The sequence below is a fragment of the Prionailurus viverrinus genome, chromosome D1 (assembly GCF_022837055.1).
Source record: "Prionailurus viverrinus isolate Anna chromosome D1, UM_Priviv_1.0, whole genome shotgun sequence".
NCBI lineage: Eukaryota > Metazoa > Chordata > Mammalia > Carnivora > Felidae > Prionailurus > Prionailurus viverrinus.
This window is the reverse complement of record NC_062570.1, coordinates 47,938,743-47,955,632: the sequence shown is the minus strand read 5'-3', so window position 1 is coordinate 47,955,632 and position 16,890 is coordinate 47,938,743. Positions and strand designations below refer to the sequence as shown.

Below are 16,890 nucleotides of genomic sequence, written 5' to 3'. Positions count from 1 at the left end.
TTCCCAGGCAGCTGCCCTTTTAATATCAGTGCTAGTGATTGATTTTTCAAAGCAAAAGGACACTCCTGAGGATGATGGAAAGCCAAGGGGCATGCTCACCAAGGACCTGGGTTCTGAGTGAATCCCGTTAGGCTTGGAATAAGGACTCACGTTCCATTTCTTTATCCAGGGAGAGGTGTGAATGGGCCTACTGTGAAAGGTAACTAATGAAACACATTCCTCAGATTATATCTTAGGTTGGAGGGGATTAATTTAGGGCATAAATCTACCCAAAATCCCTGGACTCTAGCCAGTGAACCCTAAATATGAGGCTGACAAAGATGATCTCTGCAACAGCCAACCCGCACACCTCTGTCCCAACCACCAGGGATAGTCTGTGGTTTACGAATGTGGAAAGAATAATGTTCTAGTCTTAGGTTAATACCTATTAAGCATTTTCTATGGTCATTTGCTAGGGAAAGAGCAGCAATGTTTTCATTCAGTACAGGGTTACAACCATTCCATTAGCAAGAAGGCAACCTCACTTTTAATGTCACAGAAAACTCATATACTGCTCAGATAGGAGGGATTTGCCTTGAACAAGACACTTCTGAAACCAGAGGTAAAAAAGAATTATTTGCTCTGTAAGCAAATAATGAAGTAGACTATAGGACAGCCAACTGCTAAGAATATTTTTTCTCCTTTAAAACAACCCTAACAGTAAAAGTGGGTATCAATTCCAATATTACTACTGATACATTCCCAATGCCTCCCTCAATCTTAAGTACTAGTAAAAGCCAAGCAAATATTTTATACATCAATAAATATTTCTAATATGTAAAATGATCCCTCACAACTCTTAAACTCTGAAATATTTCTATACTTTTTCATGATATTTCTCTAGGAGTCAGGAGACCTCAAGACACATTGCAGAGTCAAAAACTTCCACGTGGAAGATAGTCACTGACAGGCATTCTGTCTTCAAGAAATGCTATATTTACTATTCTTTCAAGTAATACTCTTTCTTCTATGCCTAGCACAGTGCCTGGTACCTATTCATTGAAGGCTTATTGTTTTGAAATCGCTGTGTCCTGCATAAAGCTAGAGGAACTATTTTAGGTTTTTTTAAGAAAATAAAACCCTCAATGAGTTTTTCCTTTTTTCCTATAACTTTTGCATTCATTACTTCTAAGCCTCAGGCTTGTCAAATTAAATTCATATTCATTTTTTCATGAATATATACAATAAATATTTATTATACTAGATACATTATATGAATATGTTTAGGTACCAAAAACTCTGAGGCAGATTTACCATAAAGCTAATGAAGGCCTCTCACCTACACAAATCACTGCCCTAACCCTGTATTTCATTTTGCAATTACAATTTGTGTTCATTTTTTTCATGTTCTCCCTGCTAAATTACAGAAGGTTTGGGCCCATCCCTATAAAAACTATTACAAGTTTTAATCCTATACAGTACATGTTCTAGAGTTAGGGAATCTGAGAATTATAGAGGTACATAATTTGCCCAGATTCTCATCTTGAGTTGCAAACTGATGAATCAAGCTGAAGTCTTTGGCCTCTAAAATCCAAGACGTCTTGATTAAGCCATGATACCTCCTCTCAGAGATGCAGAAAACACCATTGTGTCCATCCTCTCCAGGGAGTCTGTTTTCATCATCACTGAGATCAACAATCTCTCTCTAAGGTATTCAGAAACTAACACATTTATTGAAAGCCCATTACCCATCAGGCATGCTACGAGATGCTTTGTGTGTGTAAGCAAACATACACACTTGCATACACACACTATTTGATTCTTTGAACAACCTAGGGAGGTTACACAATAAAAGAAACAAGGTTCCAAAAGGATAACTTGCTGGATGTCTCATAAATTGCATGTGGTATTTGAACCTACAGCTGCTGACTCTGAAGTCTATGATTTTTCTATTCATAAGGCTGTTTTTCCTTTCTGTATCAAATCTGGGCAAAGCAGTCACCTCTCAGAAGCCATTTCTCTTAGGTCTCAGAAGACTGCCTGCACTTCCACATGTCAATACTGGTTTTTCTTCAGTGACACTAAGAAGGAAATAAGCTATCACCCTGTCCTCTTTGAATTCAAATGTCACAGGTATTTGAGGTATCCTGCATCACTCAAACACTCCATCCACTGAAAAAGTGACCTTTTAATGCCTGTATCTCTAGCACTTTATGGTCTTTTAGACATGGGAGATAATTCCATAAAAAGCTGTCCCAGCAATCCAAGCCTGTTGTAATCCTCAGATCCACTCCTCATATCCTGGATAAGACAAACCATCTAAGTTATCCCTTGTCCTGTCAAGGTGTAGACTTTAATAGAAAACCTTGGACAGCCAAGTTGTAGTCTCATTGAGCAGGTTAGAAATTGTGAAAGCACATACCCAGATTCAACCAAATGACACTGCAGCCAGGAACTGCAAGTGACAGCTGTTCAATTCCACACCTCACAAATAATCACATGGGGTGTACCCTGGGATCATAGGAGGAAATCTGAACACAGCTACAGCACCACTGCTGGGTGACAGAGTCTCTCTACCCCAGGCCCTGACACATCTGGGGACCCCTCTGGACCAGAGCCTGAACAGTGTTACTTGGATATTTGTAAATCTGCTGCAAGGGTTCTCTGGGACCCCCTCCCAAGAGGGAGTATTCTCAGGAAAGCCAAAACCAGGGATGCCCTGAGCAGAGTATTCCCAAAGACTGGGTGTAGGGCCACTGCTCATCATGCAACTAAAAGCACAAGGATCCACAGATTATACATGTGGCTCAATATAAAAATTAAATACAACTGCAATTAAAACTATTCTACAAAACACTGAAAATACCAGCAGGACTCTCCTCTGCCTCCTACCTCTCCTCTTCCCCCAAGATTAAAATCTGAGATGTTCAGAACCATTAGCAGGATTCAAGCTGATTTTAATATAAAGAATATAATATATTCCTGTTTGATAGTCTCCTCATAAAAGCCTTAATTCACAATGAACTTCACCTCTCAATGGGAATACAGTTACAGCCTCACAACTAGTCTCCTGTTCTAGTTTCCTTCCCCTCCAGTCCATCTTCTACATTGCTGCTGGAGTATTTTTCTAAAGTGCATGGATAACCATGTCTTGCCCCCTTCAGAAGTTCTGTTGGCTGTAATTGGAGGGATATAGTACAGACACCCCCCACCCCCACCTCATGGACAATGATCTTCTCCAAATTCCAAACTCACTTTCCAGCCCTTACCCTGATGCACCTTATACTCCAGCCATATATTGCACTGGAGTTTCTAAGACACACCATACTTTCTTTTATATCTCATCTTCTGTTCCTTGGCTTCTTGGCTTCTGTTCCTAAAATGACCTTTCCCATTACAAACAAACAAATATATCACCTTCCCTATTTTTAAGCAGAGAGAGTTGCTATTCATCTTTCAGACCCAACTAAAATATCCTTTTCCCCTAATCCCCCATAATGAATCATTCCCTCTACTGGATCCCATAGGATTTGCATATAGTGCTATGGAAACACTTGTTACAATGCATTGAAATTACTTGTTCACATGGGTACCTTTGCCAATAGCCTATAAATTTAGCATGGGCTGTGTTCTGTCTTCTCCTTTGTATTGTTCTGGGCCCTTGGCATGGAGTAGGCAGACTACAAACATAGATCGACTGTTGAAAAATTAATTAATGAACTAATCAACAGATGTAATAAAAAGATTTAATTTAAGCATCAAATATGACACAAGAGGTCACAGTATAAATTAGTCCCATATGGGTTTTAAAAGCAGTTTTTATCTGATGATAATCATGTTTCTGAAGTAATTTCATTTGAGTACTAAAACATGATTCTTTTCTATAGTAAAAGAGGTGATGAATGAACAACTATTTTTCTCCAGAGACAGATGATTTTACTTCCCATGAGTTCATGACCCACCATTTGTGGAACTCCAATGATAGTCTGTACCAGGAGTCAGAAACTTATCTATGAAGTGCAGACAGTATTTTAGGTTTTGCAGGTCCTATGGTCCATGTCATAACTAATCACCATTGTCATCATAGGGTGGAAGAGGCCATAGACAATATATAAATGAATGGACATGGTATGTTTCAATAAAAGTTTATGGGCACTGAAATGTGTTTTATCATTTTCATGTTTCACAAACTATTATTCTTTTCTTGATTCTTTTTCAACTTATTCTACAAAATGAGTTGTACAAAAACAAACTTATACAAATTAAAAACAAAACAACAAAACTTGGCTCAAGTGCTGGTCATTATTTTGGGAAATTCTTTCTAATATAAAAGCAGTCTATCTGACTTGGTGTGTGTATACTGCAGGATGGAAAATGGTGGTAATTAGATCTTTTCTTTCTCCTTCTCAAATAAGGAAGGCCGAAAAGCAACCTGCAGAATGTTACAGTAACAGATTGATCCTCATCAGCTTATGTTGACTGGGTGACTATTAATGAAAATTTCAAAAAATGTCTCATAAAACAATGCCAGTATAACTGGGTGTTTTTGGTGAGATGTGCCACATACTGATAATACATTCAATATGTTGTCAAAGCCAAATTACAAGAGTCATTTTGGAGAATAACGTCTGTTGCCTTCTAGTAGACGTAGCCCATACCCAGGAACGGCACTGTTGAAGTTCAGCTTTGTGCAGGAGCCAGATCCAGTTTCTTCTTAGAATGTCCAAAACACTTTGTGTGGCAAAGTGCTTTCAATTATTTATTAGTTAATTAAACTCACTAGCTCCTCCTTCCATGCCTGGCAGTGCTGAGATGGCATTTTACAAATGATGAAATCAAGACATTTATCATCTATAGAAGGTGACTGATAGGATTAGTAAATGATAATAGGAAGGGGGGGCAAAGTTCTTAAAGCAGATTAATGGGCAAGGAGTATAAATAATTAGATAGTGATTGTGAAAGTGCTTTAAATGCAATGATGCACCACACTCCATTATTACACTACATTTAGTTACTTTCCACAAATTCACACTCCCCCCAAATGTTTCTTCTGGAACATTAGGGACCACCTTGATCCCCATTTAATTTTAGAATATGATTAGCCAAGTTAAAGAAACTGTGAGGCTGAAGGGGCAGGGTCTCAGTCTGGCTTTCCAGGAACTCTGTGAGGCTGAGATGCTAAGATGGTAGTGCTTCCTAACTATACGACATTTTCTTGTGGAAAGAAGACTGGCACTTGGAAACCTTGACACATGTCTGGGCTTTTCAGAAACACAAAGAGCACAGAATAAGTACTGTCACTACAATTACATTTTCAAGGGGGGAAATAGGTGAAAAGAACTGATATTTGCTCCTTTATCTTAAATTCCTCCAAATTGGCTGAGCCATACATAATACTTATAACTATCCTGTACACTTATGTGTGTAATTATCTCAACTCTTTTGAAAAATAATGAGCACCTGGGAGATACATATTTTAAAATACTTTCAGTGCAACTCATCTGGAAATGGCAGTATAAAAATAGTTATTTTATTAGATTGTGTGAAGGTTATTTTAAAATGCACTTAAAACATATTTCTTAGCATATAACAAGTGTTCAATAAAGGTAAGCTCTAATTAGAAGTACACAATATTGATCGAATAATGAATCAATGAAAGAAAGAATAAGCAAATTAATGAATTAATAGCATTAAAGTATTGGTTACAATATAGAGGTTGCAATTTTTCACCCAACTCTTAGGAATCCACTGAAGAATGCCATCAAGCCCTTAAGACGAGCTACTGATATTACAGGATTGGAGCTCATCTTCTATTGTATTAATACGTTCCACTCCAGCCATACCAAACTGGCCTCTTTGCTCCTTGCAGAGTCCAGACATGCTCCTGCCTTTTCGCTTGCTATTCCTTACTCTCTCTTCTGGGTATTACATGGCTTGGTCTCTCACCTCCTGGAAGCATTTATTCAAATATCATCTTCTCAGAGAAACCTTGCCTGAACCATGCTATTTAAAATGGCACCACACACACACACACACACACGCACACATAATCCGTTCCCATACCCTGCTTTGTTCTCTCCATAGCACTTATCATCACCTAATATAACCAAATACATTTCTTCTATAAGAAGCTCTATGGGGTCTGGAATTTTTGCTTTGTTCCTTGCTAGAACAAAAGCCCTTAGGACAATGCCTAGCACATAGGAGGTGCTCAATGATCCTTGCTAAATGGATGAATGAACCACACCAATCTACAATTTTATTTTTTATTTTTGTAATATATGAAATTTATTGTCAAATTGGTTTCCATACAACACCCAGTGCTCATCCCAAAAGATGCCCTCTTCAATGCCCATCACCTACCCTCCCCTCCCTCCCACCCCCATCAACCCTCAGTTTGTTCTCAGTTTTTAAGAGTCTCTTATACTTTGGCTCTCTCCCACTCTAACCTCATTTTTTTTCCATCCCCTCCCCCATGGACTTCTGTTAAGTTTCTCAGGATCCACATAAGAGTGAAAACATATGGTATCTGTCTTTCTCTGCCTGACTTATTTCACTTAGCATAACACTCTCCAGTTCCATCCATGTTGCTACAAAGGGCCATATTTCATTCTTTCTCATTGGCACATAGTACTCCATTGTGTATATAAACAACAATTTCTTTATCCTACAATTTTATTTATTTTTTATTTATTTTTTTTATTTTTCAATTTTTTTTTTATTTTTGGGACAGAGAGAGAGAGACAGAGCATGAAAAGGGGAGGGGCAGAGAGAGAGGGAGACACAGAATCGGAAACAGGCTCCAGGCTCTGAGCCATCAGCCCAGAGCCTGACGCGGGGCTCAAACTCACGGACCGCAGATCGTGACCTGGCTGAAGTCGGACGCTTAACCGACTGCGCCACCCAGGCGCCCCTATCCTACAATTTTAATATAAAGAACAAAAGAAGCTCGGTTCTGCTTATTACAAAAAATATTAATTACTATGTTCCAGAAATGGTGAAAGACACTTGAGTGAGTTACAAAGATGACTAAGGATACCTGTATAGGGGATGGAGCTAGAAAGCTGGCATTGTTAGCACTCTTCCCTTCTCCCCCAAAACTCAACTGGGGCTCTGTGCCTCTCTCACCAAAAGCAAATCTCAAATCCTAGCAATCCTAACAGCCAAACACCCTGCAGACAGAACTGCAGCCTAGCAAAAGAAACACCGACTTCAAGCTGTGCTCTTATCTTGGGCTCACATCTTCACAAATTCAGGCAGCTGATAAACATTTAATGAGGGCTACCAAGGTCCTGGCTCTATGCTAAGTGCTATGGGGCTTCAGAGGGTTTGAGCAACAGTCATTGACTTCCACAGAAGAAGGTACAATATTAACATTATAAATAGGAAATTAACAAAAAAGATCTTTAGTAACTGTAAAATGATTCCAAACAGGAAGTTTGGAAGGAATTTCTAAGGAAGGAAATAGAACTCTCCTCATCTGGGATGACTGTGGGCAGAAATTGAGGGAGCGACGTTGGAGGTGTTGTACCTGGTTCCATGGAATCAGATGAAGGAAAATCAAGGCTCATCCACCAACTCCAAGCGATAAGCCATCATGCTAGGCAACTTTGTGGACATTCTCACAATGTGAGAATTCTTGTGACAACTCAGAAGCTTGGTCATGTTGATCCCATTTTGTGGGAAAACTAAGGCTCAGAGAGGTTACATTAGTTACCAAACGTGTTGCAGAGTTGCCTGATGCTGATGGCCATCTTCTGAAGCCAGGCAGGTTTGTGTACAGTTGTGGACTAAACTGTATGGCTGAGACTTAAGTGTTGCAATATTCAGAGCTAACAATTACCAGACGCCCACAGGGCATGTGCGGCAGCAGACAAGGGCTCTCTTGTCAGCAGGCGGCCTCCCCCTCAACCACACCTCCTGTATTACATTCGTTCTTCACCAGACATATTGCTGCTATCTAAACTGACCTTGATGGTGAGCACGTGGCATTTGGAACCTTTAGAACTGTAAGGAAAAAATCAATGTGGGCGTGAGAAATACCCTTTAAAACCTATAAATTAACTTACTTAATCACTTATTCATCATGGTTTAATCTCGTCCAGACTGTCTCCAACAAGAAACCATCCTTGGTGTTAAGCCCTGTGCAGTCTTATATGGTCTGTGAACATCCACAGAAGGACAGTGTGATGTAGCATGCAGTTCACTGAACTTGAGGTTCAAGGGTCAGGAGACCCGAATTTGAATAAGAGCTTAATATTCACACAGTGAAAGTCCCGTGACAAGATCCACTTACAGTATTCGCATTTCCACAAAAACAAGTGAAGGCACAGGGTACACAGTCCTTACACCTCCTAAGGCCTGAGCTGACCGACTAAACACACTCGTGGGGGGACTTGTGGAAGCCATAAGGACCTTGGAACTTTTCCATAGAGTTTTTGACCTGCTTCTTTTCAAAGAGATGGTGAAAGAGTCACCATCTCTGATAAATGTGTGCTATTTAAAAAGGCACCCCAAAAAAGCAATTAAATCCAGGAATGCAGTAAACTGTGATAAAGGTGTATTCATTGACTCCTGCTGGTGTTTATATTGCTATTTCTCTTCTGCCTGTCAGACTCATTTCAGACTCCTCTAATTACTGAGGGCAACAATCTCATCCAGAGATATCCCTACAGTTGAGTCTGTTTGGATTAGTAGGTGATTTCAGCACCTTCTGCTCTGCATCCTTATTATTTCAAGTCACAGTATAAACCAGCAGGATGCTGAAATATATTGGTTCATATAGAGTTTCAATTATTGTCTTTTCCACAGACATACACCCTCAGCCACTTGTTCACCTTCAGTGACAGAATGTTTTCTTTCCCTTCTATTCCCTGAAAGTGCTGCTGTGTTACCCTGCCTCACTGAGGTCTGCTCCATCCCTTCTCTCATCTCCCTGCATCTCCTGCCCCTCCCCAAACCAGGAAAACATTTAACTGTTTGATGCATAGCACATAACCTCAGTGTTTAGTTTTGTGTTTTGGTTTTTGTTGTCCTCGGCATGCATTCTATTTTAACTTCCACTAACATTCTCAAATAGTTCACTTCTGGAACTCAGTCTGCATCTCCAGCGTTGTTAAAGCATAAGAGGTGGACTAGGAAACCCTCAGAGGCAAAAAATACAAACTCAACCCTATCACATGACATACAGCTCTGTGCTGCCATCCCCAAACGGATGACTGCAATTTCCTCTTGAGACTGACCTTTAACTCTTCTGTTTGAAAAATACTATTTCTTCTGATCCACGACCTCTTTACCTTCATTAACTTTAACATTTATGCTTGAGTTAGTGAAGTCCTATTTTGGGCCCCAGGCAGGGCCCAGAGACAGTGCTTTATTCTGCCATGCCTGACACAGTAGACAAATGATTGCAGAGACACAATGCCACTGTCACTGCCATGGGTTAAGGTGCCGTGTCCTCTCATCAGGACACCTCTGCAGCTGCATCCAGTCTCAATTTCCTTTGGTCCTTCCTCCACAGAGCAGTCAGAGTGACCTTTCCAAAAGCCAATCTCACATTTTCAGTTCCCTTTCCAAAACCCTTCGACATTTCTCCCTTTGTGTACAATAAAGTCCAAACCTGAATGTTCAGTGAAGGACAGAAAGAGAAAAACTTTCTGACAAGGTTTTTCTATAGGATGGAGGAGAATGGATGGAAGAGTATTAACAAAACTCAATTTGTTGACCATCTACAATATTCAACATCCTTTAGAGAAGGCATCTGTTTCATCTCTCAGTAATCTCACAGTATTAATAACCCCACTGACAGATGAGGAGGATGGAAGTGATCATATAAATGATGAGATGGATATAAATTGACCAAAGTTGCATAGCTGACGAGTGATGAGGTCAAGATTTAAAGGCAAATCTCCCTTATGTTAAAGTCTCTGCTCCTCCCACCACACCATGTTAAAGGAACAATGAGAGAGTTAGGAAGAACAAAGATGAGCTAGGTAAGAAGGTTGTTAAAATTATAAAGAGAAAGGGGAAGCAATTTACCATGACTGAAAGCCAGCTAAGAAAAACAAAAAAAATTTTATATATGTCAGATGCATCTCGGATGTGATTTCACAGAAGGATTTAAAAACAAGAGTGTTCAGCCTTAGCTCAATAGGAAAGAGAGAAACAATGCTACATTTTCCACTTAGGACAAATAGTACTGACTGGCCACAGATGAATTTTTGAAAGAGTAGGTTGGATATAGTAGGTATAATCCTCATCTCAGGAGTTAGAAAGAGGAGTATGCCAAGACAAGAGCCCAGGGTTAAAGCTGTAGGGCTAGAGGAACATTAACAGGACTGGGGATATGAATGAAGGCTGGAAATGAGTGCAAATGGTCAAAGAAAGGGACCGACCAGAAAATGAATTTAGAAACTTTGACAGAACATGAAATAAAGACTATAGAGCCAACTTCTTCACTTGGTGGGTTCACGGGGTTTTATTATATTACCATATGTTATATTATTATATATTATTATGTTACTATTTATTATACTATGTTATTTACTATTCTTCTTCGTTCATTCTTCATTAATTCTTCATATTCATTCTTCTAAAGACTCTTTTGACATGGAAGGAGGCAAGCTTGGGAAATTAAACATCGAGTTGCCATGCCAGGATGGAAAGCTGAAATGAGTTGCCATACCAGGATGGAAAGCTGAAACGAGTGTGGGTCCAAATGACTGGAGAGGCAGGGGAAGAGAGATGGAAGTTAGAGAAGTGTCATTAGTTAAGAAGAATGAGGATGGGGCTTTCATTAGAACTGCCAAGATTGTAAGTGTCTATGCTCTATGAGGCATTGTGTAACTTTGGTTCTCATAACCATCCAGTTGTTTCTGATATAAGACACGACAAAGGACGGAGGAAGCTACTCAACAGAAGGAAACAAACTGGGAGGCTCTTACTGTGTTTGCGGTTTGAGGTGCTGAAGACTGGAACTAGAACAGTTGATGAGACAGGGAAAAATAAACTCAAGATTCTATTTTAAAGGAAACAATAGCAGTAAGTAATGATGGAAGAAAAAAGCACTTGTAGAAAAAAATCGCATCAAAAATTCTTCTCTGATTTTACTCTCCATTTAATTCCTGTGCTTATCTTCCTGTTATTGATCTTCTCATACTTCATCTCCCAATGAAGCCTACAGCCTTCTCCTATGATGGAAGCAGTGAGCTGGGAGGATTGGAGGTGCCAAGGCTAAGATGCAATAAAATCACCTCCATACCAATCATGGGGTTGAAATTGAAAATGCAATTCTAGCTCAGGACACCATTTCAGACACACAATTTCAGTTCCATTGGCTACTGTAGAAATGTAAAATAATCATCTATCAAACCACTATGTTGGGGGGCTGAGAGGTGATTTAGAGCAGTGAAAGAAATGAACTTGGCAAATAGGACAGTCCCCAGATTTTGTTGCTGCCAACACAAAGGCCATAGTATCACATCCCACTAATATCTAATGTACTGGATATGCCAAATCAACAGTCAATCTGTAGCTGAGTCTCTCTTTAGTGAGTCCTCCTCAAACTGTCTCCTGCCATCCTTGTAGTGTGTGACTCTGGTAATATGAGTCCTTTTTTACATAAAGCTGAATAAAATAAAATTAGACAAGTAAAATAAATAAAACACATGTAATACTGTGTTAGATTTAATGGTATTCCCAAATAATTGCTGTCCTCCCCCTAAGAGGACACAGACCTCCCTGCCCCATTCGTATTGGACCTGGCCATGCAATATATTTTGGTCAATAGACTGTGGGCAGAAGTAATGTATGCTGTTTCTGACTAGAAGCTTTGAGACTCATCATATTGTCTCATCTTTGCTATTTTTCTGTATGCCTTAAGACCTTCATACCATATGGGTGGCTCCTTCAGCCTGGGTCCCAGAAAAATGACCCATAATGGACATATAAATGAAAAGTGTATTTCATTGTTATAAGCCATTACAATTTGGGATAACCCTGTCTGTGCTTATGGAAACAATCATGAATTGTAAAGTCACTTTTACATTATTCTTAGATATGCGGAGGCAGCATGGCATTGTGGAAACACCATGAGTTCAACATTGAAACAAGCCTATTTATTAATCTGGGTTGTAGCTACTTAAATTTAGTTTACCTAAATCATTATTTAATGTCTCTGAACCTTAGTTTCCTCTCCAGTCCCACAACTAATAACAACCTTTCCCTTCAGAAGGCTATTAGAAATGAGAGGCATCACATGCAATGCACTTAGTACCAAAAAAAGCCCCCAATAAGTGCTAGTTAAATCAAAAGGTATATAAGGAATTGTACATCTATTACTTACAGGAAAAAAAATGATCACATTTTATACTAATATTTGAGACATGCTTACAAATGAATATAATAAGACATCATTACTCAGGTCTACATTCAGAATCAGAATGTATGGAACCACAAAAGATCCTAAACAGTCAAAGCAATTTTGAAAAAGCAAAGCAAAACTGGAGATATCACAATTCCAGGTTTCAAGTTAAACTACAAAGCTGTAGTAAACAGAATAGTATGGTACTGGCACAAAAATAGACACATAGATGAATAGATCAGAATAGAAAACCCAGAAATAACCCCACAATTATATGGTCAACTCATCTTACACAAAGCAGGAAAGAATATCCAATGGGAAAAGATAAGCTCTTCAACAAATGATGCTGGGAAAACTGGGCACTTACATGCAAAAGAATGAATCTGCACCACTTTCTCACACCATGCACAAAAATAAACTCAAAATGGATTAAGGACCTAAATGTAAGACCTGAAACCATAAAAAATTCTAGAAGTGAGCACATGCAATAATGTGGCTGACATTGGCTGTAGTGCATTTTTCTAGATATGTCTCCTGAGGCAAGGGAAACAAAAGCAAAAATAAACTATTAGGATTACATCAAAATAAAAAACTTCTTTGGGGCATCTGGGTGGCTCAGTGTTAAACATCTGACTTCGGCTCAGGTCATGATCTCACAGTTTGCAGGTTGGAGCTTCATGCTGGGCTGTGTGCTGTCAGCTCAGAACCTGGAGCCTGCTTCAGATTCTGTGTCTCCCTCTCTCTCTCTGCCCCTCCCCTCTTCACTCTCTCTCTCAAAAATAAATATTAAAAAAAAGTTTTTAAAGCCTCTGTACAGCAAAATAATCAACAAAACTAAAAAAAAACCCAACCTGCTGAATGGAAGAACATATTTGCAAATGACATATCCAAAAAATAGGTTAGTATCTAAAATAAAGAACTTTTACAATTCAACACCCCCTAAAAAGTAGTGTTAAAAATGGACACAAGACATGAACATTTATGCAAAGAAGGCACATAGATGGCCAACATGGAAAGATGCTCAAGATCACTCATCATCAGGAAAATGAAATGCAGTTCTAAACTAAAATGAGATATCACCTAAGACCTGTCTGAATAGCAAAAATCAACAACACATGAAAAAAATGGGTTGGTGAAGATGTGGAGAAAAAGGAACCCTCACTCACTCTTGGTGGGAATGTAAACTGGTACAGGCATTGTAACAAACAGTATAGAGGTTTCTCAAGTTAAAAATAGAACTACCCATCTAGCAATCACTAGATTGCTAGTACTAGGTAAAGACCCCAAAACCACAAAAACACTAATCCAAAGGGACACATGGACCCCTATGTTTATAGCAACATTACTTATAATAGCCAAATTATGAAAGCAGCCCAAGCATACATCAACAGATAAATGCATAAAGAAGATGCGGTATACAAGATGGAATATTTTACAGCCATAAAAAAGAAGGAAATCTTGCCATTTGCAATAACTTGATGGAGGTGGAGAGTATCATGCTAAGTGAAATAGATCAGTCAGAGAAAGACAAATACCATATGATTTAACTCGCATGTGGAATTTAAGAAGCAAAACATAGAACCAAAGGACAACAAAAGGGAGAGAGAGTCAAACCAAAAAACAGACTCTTAACTATAGAGAACAAACTGATGGATACCAGAGGGAAGGCTGGTGGGGAGATGGGTGAACTAGGTGACCAGAGTTTTTAAATTTTTTTTAAACTTTTTAAAAATGTTTATTTTTAGAGAGAGTGAGAGAAAGAATGAGCAACAGTGACCATGAGCAGAGGAGAGGCAGAGAGAGAATCCCAAGCAGACTCCAAGCTGTCAGCACAGAGTCTGACGTAGGATTCAAACTCACAAACCATGACATCATGACCTGAACCAAAATCAAGAGTTGGATGCTTAACTGACTGAGCCATCCAGGTGCCCCAGTGATCAGGACTAAGGAGTGCACTTGTGATGAGTGCTGGGTGTTCTATGGAACTGTTGAACTACTATACTGTATACATCGAACTAATATAACAGTGTCTGTTAACTATACTGGAATTAAAAGAAAAGAATCCAAATGCATGGTGCTGTAGAGGTCCAAAGACAGGATTTGAGGCTAAGTCATCACTGCTACTTGAAAAAACCTTTCAGTGAAGCTGGGTGACTGCTCATCTCCCAGGAAATATCAGTGAAAACATGACATTATATAATGTGCAAATATCAAACATTGATCACTACCACGTATTCAGAGTACTTATGCGTCAGGTATACTTTGTGATTACATATACACAAATATTCATATATTCCTCCTGATCATCTACATTTTACAGTTGAGGGCACTGCAGCTCAGAGAGGCAAAGTCCAAGGTCACATGACTGCGAAGTGGCAGAGGCTGAAATCAAACCCAGGTCCCTCTGTAGAGCTCTTAATCACTGCTTCACTCCATTAATAGCACCTTTCTCTGCCTTGTTCTCAAAAAGCAAGCAGGAGTGCAGCTTAAGTACCCCATTAGATAGATCATGTCTCCTTCATGGAGCAAAAATGCAGGGGCTCTGTACCTTTCCAAGTATATAGCACACCCACCCTGCCTGAATGAAACTGTAATGGCAGGTCTCATCTATTTCCTGTTTGGCAAGTGGAGGAATTCAAAGGAATAGGAAGAAGTTAATCTAGAAGGAAATGGGTCTGGAAGTGAGGGGGGAAAGAGTGAAACACAGTGTTGGGTTAATTTTTCCAACTTTACCTTCCAGCTTAGAAGTGAACTCTTGTCACCTTATGAAATCAGGCAAAACAAAAGCCTTCCCAGACAAGTCCCAAGTGACTCCACTTTGCAAAGTACTAGTCTTCACCCTTTATACTTGTAGCATTAAGCTGGGTCAGGAGGAAGAAGCTGGTATGATTCAAATGCAGGAATGCTCTAACTACAGCCTGTATAACTAAAAATCAAGAGAGGCTTGGTAAGAAGCAAGCATATTAATTAGCTCATATCTAGATTCCTGGAGAAAACCAAGTGAACTTTCCCTTAGAACATCTTCGCTTTTCAATTTACAAGACAGTATTTAGCCTGGCTTCACTTCAAATATTACCTTTTCTTAATGAAATAGAAGATCATTTGCAACAAATAGCAATACAGTTATGAATAAGATTTTCAGCATTCCTCAATCTCAAAAAAAAAAAAAAAAGAAAATCAAGAGCCCTTGAGCTATTGAAATTCATACCATTAATCAAGGGAAGCAGTTTCTCTCTCTTTCTCCACCTCTTCCCCTTCCCTTCACTGCCCCCCTCTACCATGTTGAAAAAGGAAGTACTTCATAGTACACTTTATAGAACCATAAGGGTGTTGGGGCACCTGTGTGGCTCAGTCAGTTGAGCATCCGACTTTGGCTCAGGTCACATTGTCAGGGTTGCTAAGTTCAAGCCCCACATCGGGCTCACCGCTGTCAGCACAGAGCCTGCTTTGGATATCCTGTCTCCTTCTATCTCTGCCCTCTCCCAGTTGTGCTCTCTCAAACATAAATAAACATTAAAAAAAAGAACCAAAAGGGCCAATGGGGCTATCTATACAGCTGTTGGGAAAACAGTTCCTTGAGAATGCATTCTTTCAGAATGCAGAATTCTAATGTTCCTGAATACCAAAGCAACACATATGTCCATACTCGCTTTTAACTCTACAGAGACAGGGGCGCCTGGGTGGCTCAGTCGGTTGAGCGTCCGACTTGGCTCAGGTCACGATCTCATGGCCCGTGAGTTCGAGCCCTGCATCAGGCTCTGTGCTGACAGCTCAGAGCCTGGAGCCTGCTTCAGATTCTGTGTCCCCCTCTCTCTCTGGCCCTCCCCCCATTCATGCTCTGTCTCTGTCTCAAAAATAAATAAATGTTAAAAAATATTTTTTTAACTCTACAGAGACTGACAGAGCATAGAGACATAAGTGCACTTGAGATCATTTAAAAGGGCAAGTTAGAGATGAGACATGTTTGGGGCATGGGCATGTATCTAGTTTATATTACTTCTTTGCTATTTATAATAGCTTCTGCTTATCTACTTATCCCTTCCTCCAAGATTCTCACTGAATAGTAAATAATAAGCAGGAAGGTGCTACCTGTATTGCATAATTTGATTTTTCAAAAAATAATAATAATAAACTTACATAAATACCATGTCTACTTTATGTTTTGGCAAATTGGGTAAGGGAGGATATAACAATTGAAAATCTCATTCAAGACCACACACTAACAAAAAACAAACCATGAATCTAAAGCCTGACTTCAAAGCCTGTGTTCTCTTTGCTGCACAGTGAAGAATTAAAGGAATACAGAGTAAAAAATCACCTTTTTCCTGCCCCTGCATTGGGTCTTTGACAATTTAGTGCTCTATTAAGTCAACACTGCTGAATAAAGGTCTAAGGCTCCATACCCCTAGCTGTCTTTACCACATTCTTTCATAATACACACACACACACACACACACACACACACACACACACACCCATCCAGTATCTAAATAGGGGACAAACAACCCTATGCAATTACATTTGTTTTAAGGGAAAAAACAATTTAACTT

At 39.4% G+C, this 16,890-nt stretch overlaps 1 protein-coding gene across 1 annotated transcript in view; it reads right to left on the bottom strand.

The window, feature by feature from the left end:
* DLG2 (discs large MAGUK scaffold protein 2) overlaps positions 1 to 16,890 on the bottom strand; it is a 2,044,734-nt gene that overhangs the window by 1,282,612 nt on the left and 745,232 nt on the right. The gene's annotated exons all lie outside the window — the stretch shown is intronic.